Source organism: Centruroides sculpturatus, unplaced genomic scaffold (assembly GCF_000671375.1).
Source record: "Centruroides sculpturatus isolate CEXI.00-Female unplaced genomic scaffold, Cexi_2.0 scaffold902, whole genome shotgun sequence".
NCBI classification, from domain to species: Eukaryota; Metazoa; Arthropoda; class Arachnida; order Scorpiones; family Buthidae; genus Centruroides; species Centruroides sculpturatus.
This window is the reverse complement of record NW_019385131.1, coordinates 56074-65766: the sequence shown is the minus strand read 5'-3', so window position 1 is coordinate 65766 and position 9693 is coordinate 56074. Positions and strand designations below refer to the sequence as shown.

Below are 9693 nucleotides of genomic sequence, written 5' to 3'. Positions count from 1 at the left end.
TAGAAAACAAATGACTATTATGTTTAACATACGAGTATTTAGATTTTTACAGCTATGGTGAGAAACGTTTAAAATCTACAACAGCCCTGTCGCGTCCTTTCAGATATACTAATGATGCGACAAAAGAGGTATTTGAATTGACCGGTATCGGCACCCTGGGGATTTGGCAGTGCGTGCATACACACAGACTGCCAAATCCCCATGGTGCCGTCTCTGATTCTATCCATTAGCCACTCGTAGGGAGCTGTTTAACTAAGTGGATTGTTTTAAGATTTAAAAAGTAAAGAATATTTTATGTTATTTTTATGTACGTTTCTTTACAAAGCTATATTTAATTATAATTTTCTTTAAAAGTATATTCATACAATTGAAGAATATTTTGTACCAGGTATGTACTGTACATCCACCATACATTTTATTTCGCCAAGTAAGTTATTATTATTTTATTCTTAATTGTAGCCCTTATATCGTGGCTAGCGATTCGGAATGTAATTGTGATATTAAAAATACATTTAGAGAAGTCTATGGTTTTTATTGGCTTATCAAACAAACGAATATGAATGGACCCTAGACCATCACTGACGTGCAATTAACTGATTGCCCCTGGAAGTCGGTTTCTTACAGAAACACAGCTTCCCTATCATCAAATGTCGTGGCATGCCATTTCTCTACACTTCTCTATACTTCTCACTACACTCTAACATCTCCCATATACACCTGCTGATTGGCATTTTTCAGTTTTTCAAAAGCACTCATAACCTCAATAGCAAGAATACATCTACCATCCTCAATGATGTTCCATACTTTATCTGCTTTTACATTTATTTGTGCACTGCTCTTTGCCAAAAATGCTTTGAATGTTCTCAAATTATGTCATCTGTCACTTACCTCATGCTCATCTCATAATAGTTTACCATTTACATCTCTGACACAAGGTATATCTTTATTTTTTTCTAAATGCATATGCCTAATTTTTTTTTAGAATACAGTAGACCCCCATAAAACGGGTTCATATAATATGGATTCGTATAATATGGCAAAAAAATTGCGATTGTATTTGTATAAACACACTAAAAGAGAGTCGTATAATAAGGTAAAACGTCATTGCTGATTTGTGTCGCGACAGGATTGGTCGAATCTAGACCAATAGTGGATATTGCATTGAGTTTAAACGAGCAGTGGACCTACTAAAAACCATTTATTATTTAATGGTCATAAAAATTATATTTATATTAATGATTTTTCCAAAGTTTAGCAAATTTTTTGCAGAAAAATAACTTATCAGGAAACATGCGCCTGCCGTTCGATGCACCGCTCTGCGACGAAAACAAGCTTAAGCAATGGCGTCGTCGAACGGTGCATACAGTACTTGGTAAGTAATCCTACAATTTTTTGTTTATATGGAATTATTTCCAAAGGATAGTTTATATGGATTATTTCCAAAAAATTATACGTGTTCTGGAAATGTTGAGTCAAATTAGTCTAGAATCAATTAATTTTATGGAAGAAAACCTTTCAAACAACCATAGACCCTAAACTGCATACATGCCGGGCTGTGATTGGCTTATGTATTTAAGTGATCATAAAACACGGAATTCATATAAAATGGAACATATCTACCATATTATAGGGGGGTCTATTGTAGTTTCATACTCTCCTCAAATAATCTGTATAATCTTCGGATTCATTTTTTATCTGCTCTTAATCTTTCTGACATCTCATATTTTATTGACATAAAAATGTACTGTACTGTCCATGCTTAATGATAGCACATTAACTATTGAAAACATTAGCATTATTTAAACTTCAATCATTGTTAAAAATGCTTTGATTAACTGAGCTTGCTTTCTGTTTAGTTGCAATAACAACAGTCATTAAAGTCAGTGATATTTTGTTTAAGCTTCTTTGAACCAATTACTTTTGAAGAAAATCTACAGAATTTCAAATATTTTTAGTGATTATATTATTTTCAAGCATTTTGAAATTAACTGAATAAATTTGAGAATTTAATGTTTAATAGAAATACTTTTCTATTAGAAAAACTTTAACTGAAATTAGAATTGACGAGAATTTGTGAAATTAGAATTTGTGAGCACTAAAATTGGCCTTTCTTTATTGCTAGACTTATTACACCATCACAGGACATCAGATTAGCCTTAGAAAATCACTTTATTATTTCAAGAAGAATGCATTTCGGACTTGAAGTTCCTCATCAGCTTGTTATACAATAAATAATTAAGAAAATTGATGTTAGCACATTTACAAACAGTACCATAGAATTAAGACAATTGGTAAAACAACTGTGATAAAATACTGATTACAAATCAGAATTACTGGGTGTTTGATTTAATTTGTTGATTCAATGCTTAGAACATTAAAATTAAACACACAATAAAACAAAAAATTGTACATAATAAAAGACACTGCCAAACCAATAAAATAGGATAATAAATTGAGGCAAAGTAATACATAAATTTAATGTTAAAACAATAAAATAATAAGCAGATTCACTGTGATATGAACAAAATGACAAGATGATTCGAAGTACATTCCAGAATAGTCACCACCTTCTCTCCTATCCATTTACACACTCCTTGCATTCTTCTTGAAATAATTAAGTGATTTTCTAAGGCTAATCTGATATCCTGTGGTGGTGTAATAAGTCTAGCAATAAAGAAAAGCCAATTTTAGTGCTCACAAGTCAATACAAAGACTAGGAAAGACACGTATCATAGTATTTAGTGAAATTAGAATATTTTTATAATTAATTTAAAGCCTAATTTATGAAATATAATTATAATTAAAAATATTTGATATAAAATGTACCTTGTTCTTATTATATTTTATTATAATTTTTGTCAGATTTTCTCATTGTTATTGTTTAATTTGGTTATTAAATGAAGCATATATAAGTTTATTACATTGAATAATAATGATAAATGAATTAGTCAAATATTTTATTCTTAAATTTGTAAATAATTTATGTAATTTAAAAAAGAAAAATAGAAAAAAATTATATAAAAATGAAATTAGTGTTATGGGTGGCACTAATCCATGTTAAAATTGATTTTATAATTATTAAATATTAATCAATTATTTTATTAATCTTGATATTTATTTTTTAATAGATGCCTAAATGTATCAGTGATTCCTGAAATGTATCAGTAATTTGAAACTTATGAAGATATTTGAAGCTTACTTTTATTTTATTACATCTAATTTAAAATGTGTATATATATATATTCTTGCTAAGATGATATTTTCAAATGGATCTATTGAACGTGACTACACTGAATTTGAATTTCTGTTGAAGAAAATTTGCTCCAATCTAGCGTTTCTGAAAATGTAAATGTGTATTAATTATTGTACATATTTTATTATAATTAGGGGATAATACAATTAACAGTAATTTTGTATCAATCATTTTGATATGTATTTTTAAAAATTTATGTAATATAGAATTAAAATTTTTAATAACTTTCAAAAAAATAATAACCATGACACATTTACTTTTTAGGTTACCATCGAGAAACTCGATACTCCTGTCATTTTTGTGGAAAATGCTTTCGAAAAATGCAAAATTTAAAGCAGCATTACATTGTACATTCTTCCAGAGATCATGTATGCCCATTATGTTCCAAAGCATATAAATCACGAGCTGTATTAAATTTACATCTCCAGGTTCATGCACCTGATAGCTTCCAGTGTGATTATTGTGACAAAACATTTAGGTGGAGATGGAGTTGGAAGATGCATATAAAAAAGATGCATTCTTAAGTTAGTCTAACTTTATGATTGGTTTGTAGATTCATATGTTGTATATTGAGCAATATTGATTTATATGTTCATTGCTATTATTTACATTATAAAGTATTTTTATTATAATTGATTATATTAAAATTCAATATTTTAAAATATTTTTGGCTTTTTACAGGCTATTTTAAGAAAGGATATCATATATGTCATCTTTGTGGTAAGCATTTCAAGAAGTTGCAATATTTAAAGCAGCATTATGTTGTTCATTCTGCCAGGCAACATGTGTGTCCATTGTGTTCTAAGGCATACAAGTCTCGAGCTGTATTAAATGTACATTTACAAGCACATGCTCCTGATAATTTTCAATGTTGTTATTGTAAGAAAACTTTTCGGTGGAGGTGGAGTTGGAAGATGCATGTGAAAAGATGTTCTAAAGAAATAATTTCTACAAATTTAAATTAAGATAAGAATCTCTTACATTTTTTTTTTGACATTTTCCTTTTTTTCATAGTTGTAACATGAAAAATTACAGAATTTTATTGAAAACATGATTTTAAATTAGAACAATATTAGAAAGAACACACATATATCATCTGCTAATAGACAAGTTTTTCATCTGGAGACTTCATATTCTTTTCAAAGAAAAATGTTCAACTTTGTACAGTGAACTGCAAGATTTTGCCCTGTTCCAATTGTGGTAATGTGTTTTTGAGCTTTTATTCTAACAAAGTATGCATTATTTGCAGCATATAGCAATTTTTACAAATTCATTAAAAGATTAAGAAGTTTAAATTCTGATTTTATAGTTTTATAATTTAAAATTAATTTATAAACTTTATCACTATTTAATGAAATATTAAATTTTAGTTTATTCTTATTTTTTAGGTTATGATAAGAAATCACACTACGCATGTCAGATTTGTGGTAAACGTTTTCAGAAATGGAAGTATTTAAAACAACATTTCATTGTTCATTCAGGAAGAAATTACATCTGTTCAATATGTTCTAAAGCATACAAGTCTCGTGCTGTTTTAAATCAACATCTTCGAATGCACGCCCCTGATAATTTTTGTTGTGCACATTGTGGTGAAACTTTTAGGTGGCGTTGCAGTTGGAGAATTCATATGAGAAAAATGCATCAATAAAACAGAATTTAATAGAAAATGCCAAAGTACCAATTTAGTGAAAGTATTTGTGATTTGCTAAAAATTTGTATATCAGAAAAATTTGCTACATTATCATTACAGCTGAGAGACATTTTAGTATTTTTGGATTATTAGTCATGTAAAAAAAAACTAATATATAACTTTTTGTGAATTTGTGAATGTGTGATGATTTTATTGGAAGTGTAATTATTTAATTTAAATTTTTTATTAATTCATCATTTTGTATTTCATCTCATTATATAAATATTGTATGAAATTCATAAATTCATCAAACATATAATTTAATGACTGTATAATTTATACAATATTATTTAATATAGTATTGAAAATTAATAAAAAAATACTTTTTATATAAATTTTAATAAATAATTTATCAATTACTATTAGAATTTCACTTAAAACTTTTATTTCAAAATGATTATTTTAAACAAATATATATTTTAAAAGATTATTCAAATATTTTAAGAATTAAATAATATATTACTGACTAAATGTATTTTATGATTTAATGCAAATCATTCAATTAATAAAAATTACAAGAAAAAATCATAGCAGGTAAGTTTTAATTATATTCAGTATATTTCTTTATAAAAAACAAAAGTATTAAAATATATAACTTATTATACTCTTATTATTTGAATTTTAGTTGAAAAATATAAAATAATTTAATAAAATTGCATTATATAATAAATATAGATATAATAATTATAAAATAATAAAATTTAAAATATTTTAACAATTTATGATTTTTTTTATTTATTTATAATTTTCAGTTCTCTTACATTAGAAGTAACTGTGAAATAAATTTATAAACGAGATTTGAAGCTGACTATGAAAAGTTTTCAGTATGTAATTTAACATAGCCTGAGAATTCAAAAAATTTATTAAATTTATAATGTTCAAACTTGCTATATTTGTTACTGTTTTTTTACTATATTATTTATTTGTAAAGATACTTCTTATATTAATTAATTGCAGTATCATTGAATTTATTAATATTTTATAAGTAAATATTTTGATTTTCAATTGAACATATTTTTACTTTTTTTAAATAGAGAAATCAATACATTTTTTTCTGTCTGTGAAAAGCTAAACAAATAGCGAGGTTGAAGCTGAAGTTTTAAACGTGAAAATGTGTACGTCGGACATTCAGCGCCGCTTTCCCATAAGCCTAGAAGTTTGACAATGGTGTTTGGAATGTCGAGCATGATTCCACTGACTATCCAAACACCATTGTCAAACTTCTAGGCTTATGGGAAAGTGGTGCTGAACGTCCGATGTACATGTTTTCGTATTTAAAACTTCAGCCTCAACCTCAATAATTGCTTGTACATTATGAAAAGTGTTAATATTTTGAAATTAAATAAATGATGACAGCTTCTGAAGCAAAATATTGAGTTTATTCTTATCATTATCAATAAAAAGTGCTTTGTTCATCATTTAAATTAGTATATTTTTTAATCATTAAAGCATACAATTTACAGTAATTAGAAAAAAATACTCAAAGTGATATATCTACAATAAAAATATTTTATAACAGAATATAAAATATTAATTTTAGTGTTGAGAAAATATAAAATTTATTTCTTATTAATAGTATTTTATGTTGTTTATTAACTTAATTTTTATATTTATCTTTTAAATTAATTATTTTAATGTTACTAATAATTTTAGGATTGGGATTTATTATTAATGACTTATAAATAATCATCTTATTTTATAATTTGAAAAATGTTCTTAAGCACTTTTGAGAGACAAATCTCTCAAAAATATCAGATTTTCTTTCACTTTTGAGAGATAATCTCTCAAAAATGTTTCTATCCTTGAAATGCTAATTAATAAAAAGTTGCAAAATACTTGAGTCCCTCAGAAATGTTTAACAACTTAAAATTTCTATTAATTAGCATTCCAAGGATAGAATACTCAGTTTAAAAATATTAAAAAACTCTATTAAATCTTTTTGACTCTACAAAGGCTCAAATGAATAACTTCAATACTATTCCAGCAAAAAGTTTTTTACTGCTAATGTTTCTGATTATATTGAGTGATAATCATTGAGTGATTCTTTGAGCTATAATCATATGCCTACAAATATAGTAGTATAAATACATGAAAAGAATATATAATGAATACAGTATAATGAATAAGTAAAAAAACATATTCAAAAATACAAACTTATTGAACAAAAAAAATGTAAGTTAAAAAGACATATTACAAAATTTAAAGAGTGTTGAATTACTACACTTAAACAGCAAAGTAAAACTAAAATACAAATTATGAATTAAAAGTGAAATAAAAAAAATGTTAGCAATAAAAAACTTTTTGGTAGAATTATAAGGTGTTGAAAGTTATTATTTGAACTTTTATTCAATTTTTCATTGTTTATGTTTTCTTCCAAAGGCTGTAATTCTTAATATTTCAAAAAACTGGATATAATTACAAATATTGACTCCAAAAAATCGTAAAATCTAGTAAAAACATATCTAAATTATTTTAAAATTTGCTTTCTGTTTAATTTATTACGTTCCATTCTAGAACCTGAAGATGGCCATTAAATATGGTTGAAAACAATCCTTCTCATTAAAGAACATTTTTTTTTACTGGATTTTATGATTTTTGGAGTTAATATCTTAATATTTCTTCAATTCATAAGCATTTTTTCTTGAATAGCACACTTGTTTATATTTTTATGTGTACTGTAGTTCATCATTAAGTAAGAGAATATAAACAAATTTTTTTATTGTTTTTTGGTTATCCTCATCCAATTTCTACATTTATTATTTATTTCTTTGGATACTGCACCTGTATTAAACAACACTGTGAAAATGTTAAAAATTCAGTAATAATTATAATCTTCTAACATTTTCAGTTATTTTTGTTGATCTTCAGGAAAAATATAATTTGAATGTTGGTTTCATTCAAATAGAACAGAAACTTAAACAAATTCTAGAATAGATGTTTAAATATTAACATTCTAGAACAAATATTTAAATGAGAAAATGCCAGACTCTTATGTAATAAATAAGTGAAAAATATACAAAAATCCAAAATGCAAAACTTATAAATACAAAATGAATACTAAAAATGATAAAACTTATAAATACAAAATGATAAATACATGCAAGAATAAGTAAAAAAAAAAATATATATATATATATATATTTAGACTTCCAAATGATATTTTGTGAAAGTACAGAATGTACAAAGAGGATACAAAGAGGTGTACTTTCACAAAACATCATTTGGAAGTCTAAATATAAAAAAACTTTCCACCAATAGTGTGTTGTAGTCTATATAATTAATTGCTTACCCAATGGATATTGATTTGTAGATGTGAAATCCTCCATATATCTGATGTGTTATTTACTCTGCACTTTATGGATTATTCTGACCTGGTTTCAGTTGTATGAGATGAAATTAGGGTTGGAAATTAGCTGGGTTAGTCTTCTGGACATTGTCTTTGTGTTCTCTTAACCTTGTGCTCAGTGATCTATTGGTGGCTTTAATGTAGTATAAATCATGCATAATTCTATTATCCCTAATCAGTATCTTGTAACAACCAAAAAAGTTAGAAGATTAAAATTATTACTGCAATTTTAAAGTTTTCATAGTTTTGGAGAATATAGTGTGTATTTGAATCTGTTAATATGCATAAAATTAATCAGAAACTGTTATTTAATAAATTTTCAATTAAAATAAACATTTTAAATTATTATAACTTAACACTCAGAATAAAATAAATATAATTTTTAGATTTAAAATACATTATTATTGAATTTATTAAAAACTAGCAAATAAGCATGGTCCAGGCAAAAAATAAGAACAACAAACATTAAAATTGCATTGTTTGCAGATTGTTATTATGCGATATCTATAGTGTTGCCACCAGGACAGTTTTAAATTCATGGTCCAGATTAATTATGAATTTGTCCAGTTTTTGTAGAAATTGTGAAATTATGATGAAACAAAATAAATTTATAAAAATATTTGTGAGTATTTTATTTTAATGGTTAAAGGCTAACTTCACACTGTCATCCAAACTTATCCCCATCTTATCATTAGACTAAGAGTGACAGAAAATGTGCTTTTAAAATTCTAACTTGCAAATATTAGGTTTGTTCCTAACTGATTTAAAATTGGCATGCACATTGTTCAGTTTTTGGTTGTTAAATGTCATTGCGCATTCTTTGTATTTATATTATATATTGTATCAGATACAATGTATTTTTTGTAACTTAATATTATTCATGTTGATACTTTTATATATTAGTTTTGCAATTAATATTGACATTTGACTGTTATTAATTATTTTTGCGATTAATAATATATCATGTATGGTACATGTTTACCTTCTAATAAAAAAAATATTTATTTTCTACTCACAATAAAAAAAACCTATTTTTTTATTTCTAAGTATAACACTTTAATTTTAAAATGTCCCGGTCAGCAATTTTGAAATGGTGGCAACACTGGATATCTGCAGATTGGTGCAGTAGGCTACTGTACTGTACATGTTACACTCTTGGACGCTGTTTTCCTATTTTTCTTTTTTGGGCTATATACACACTTTTCTCTTGATAGTGATGTTGCCTGTGGTTGATCTGGTATCTTTCTCAACATTTCCTGGATTTTCATATGGAGATCCTCACTCATATTGCCTGCAAGGAAGGAGTCTACATTTACTTCCTCAGACTCCTTATCAAGCCATTTCAGAAACATTTCATTATGTTTTATGATAATACTGTACATATATACAGTATCACTTCACAAG

At 26.0% G+C, this 9693-nt stretch overlaps 1 long non-coding RNA gene across 2 annotated transcripts; it reads left to right on the top strand.

Annotated features, from left to right (window-relative positions):
• The first annotated feature begins 3132 nt into the window (after nucleotides 1-3132).
• On the top strand, nucleotides 3133-5120 carry LOC111635214. Of its 2 annotated transcripts, XR_002758348.1 has the most exons (5): nucleotides 3133-3345; nucleotides 3518-3777; nucleotides 3935-4173; nucleotides 4268-4453; nucleotides 4642-5120. It is a non-coding gene; the product is annotated as an uncharacterized LOC111635214 (long non-coding RNA). The 2 variants fall into 2 exon arrangements; XR_002758347.1 differs by having other exon boundaries at nucleotides 3935-4453.
• Nucleotides 5121-9693: the final 4573 nt, after the last annotated feature.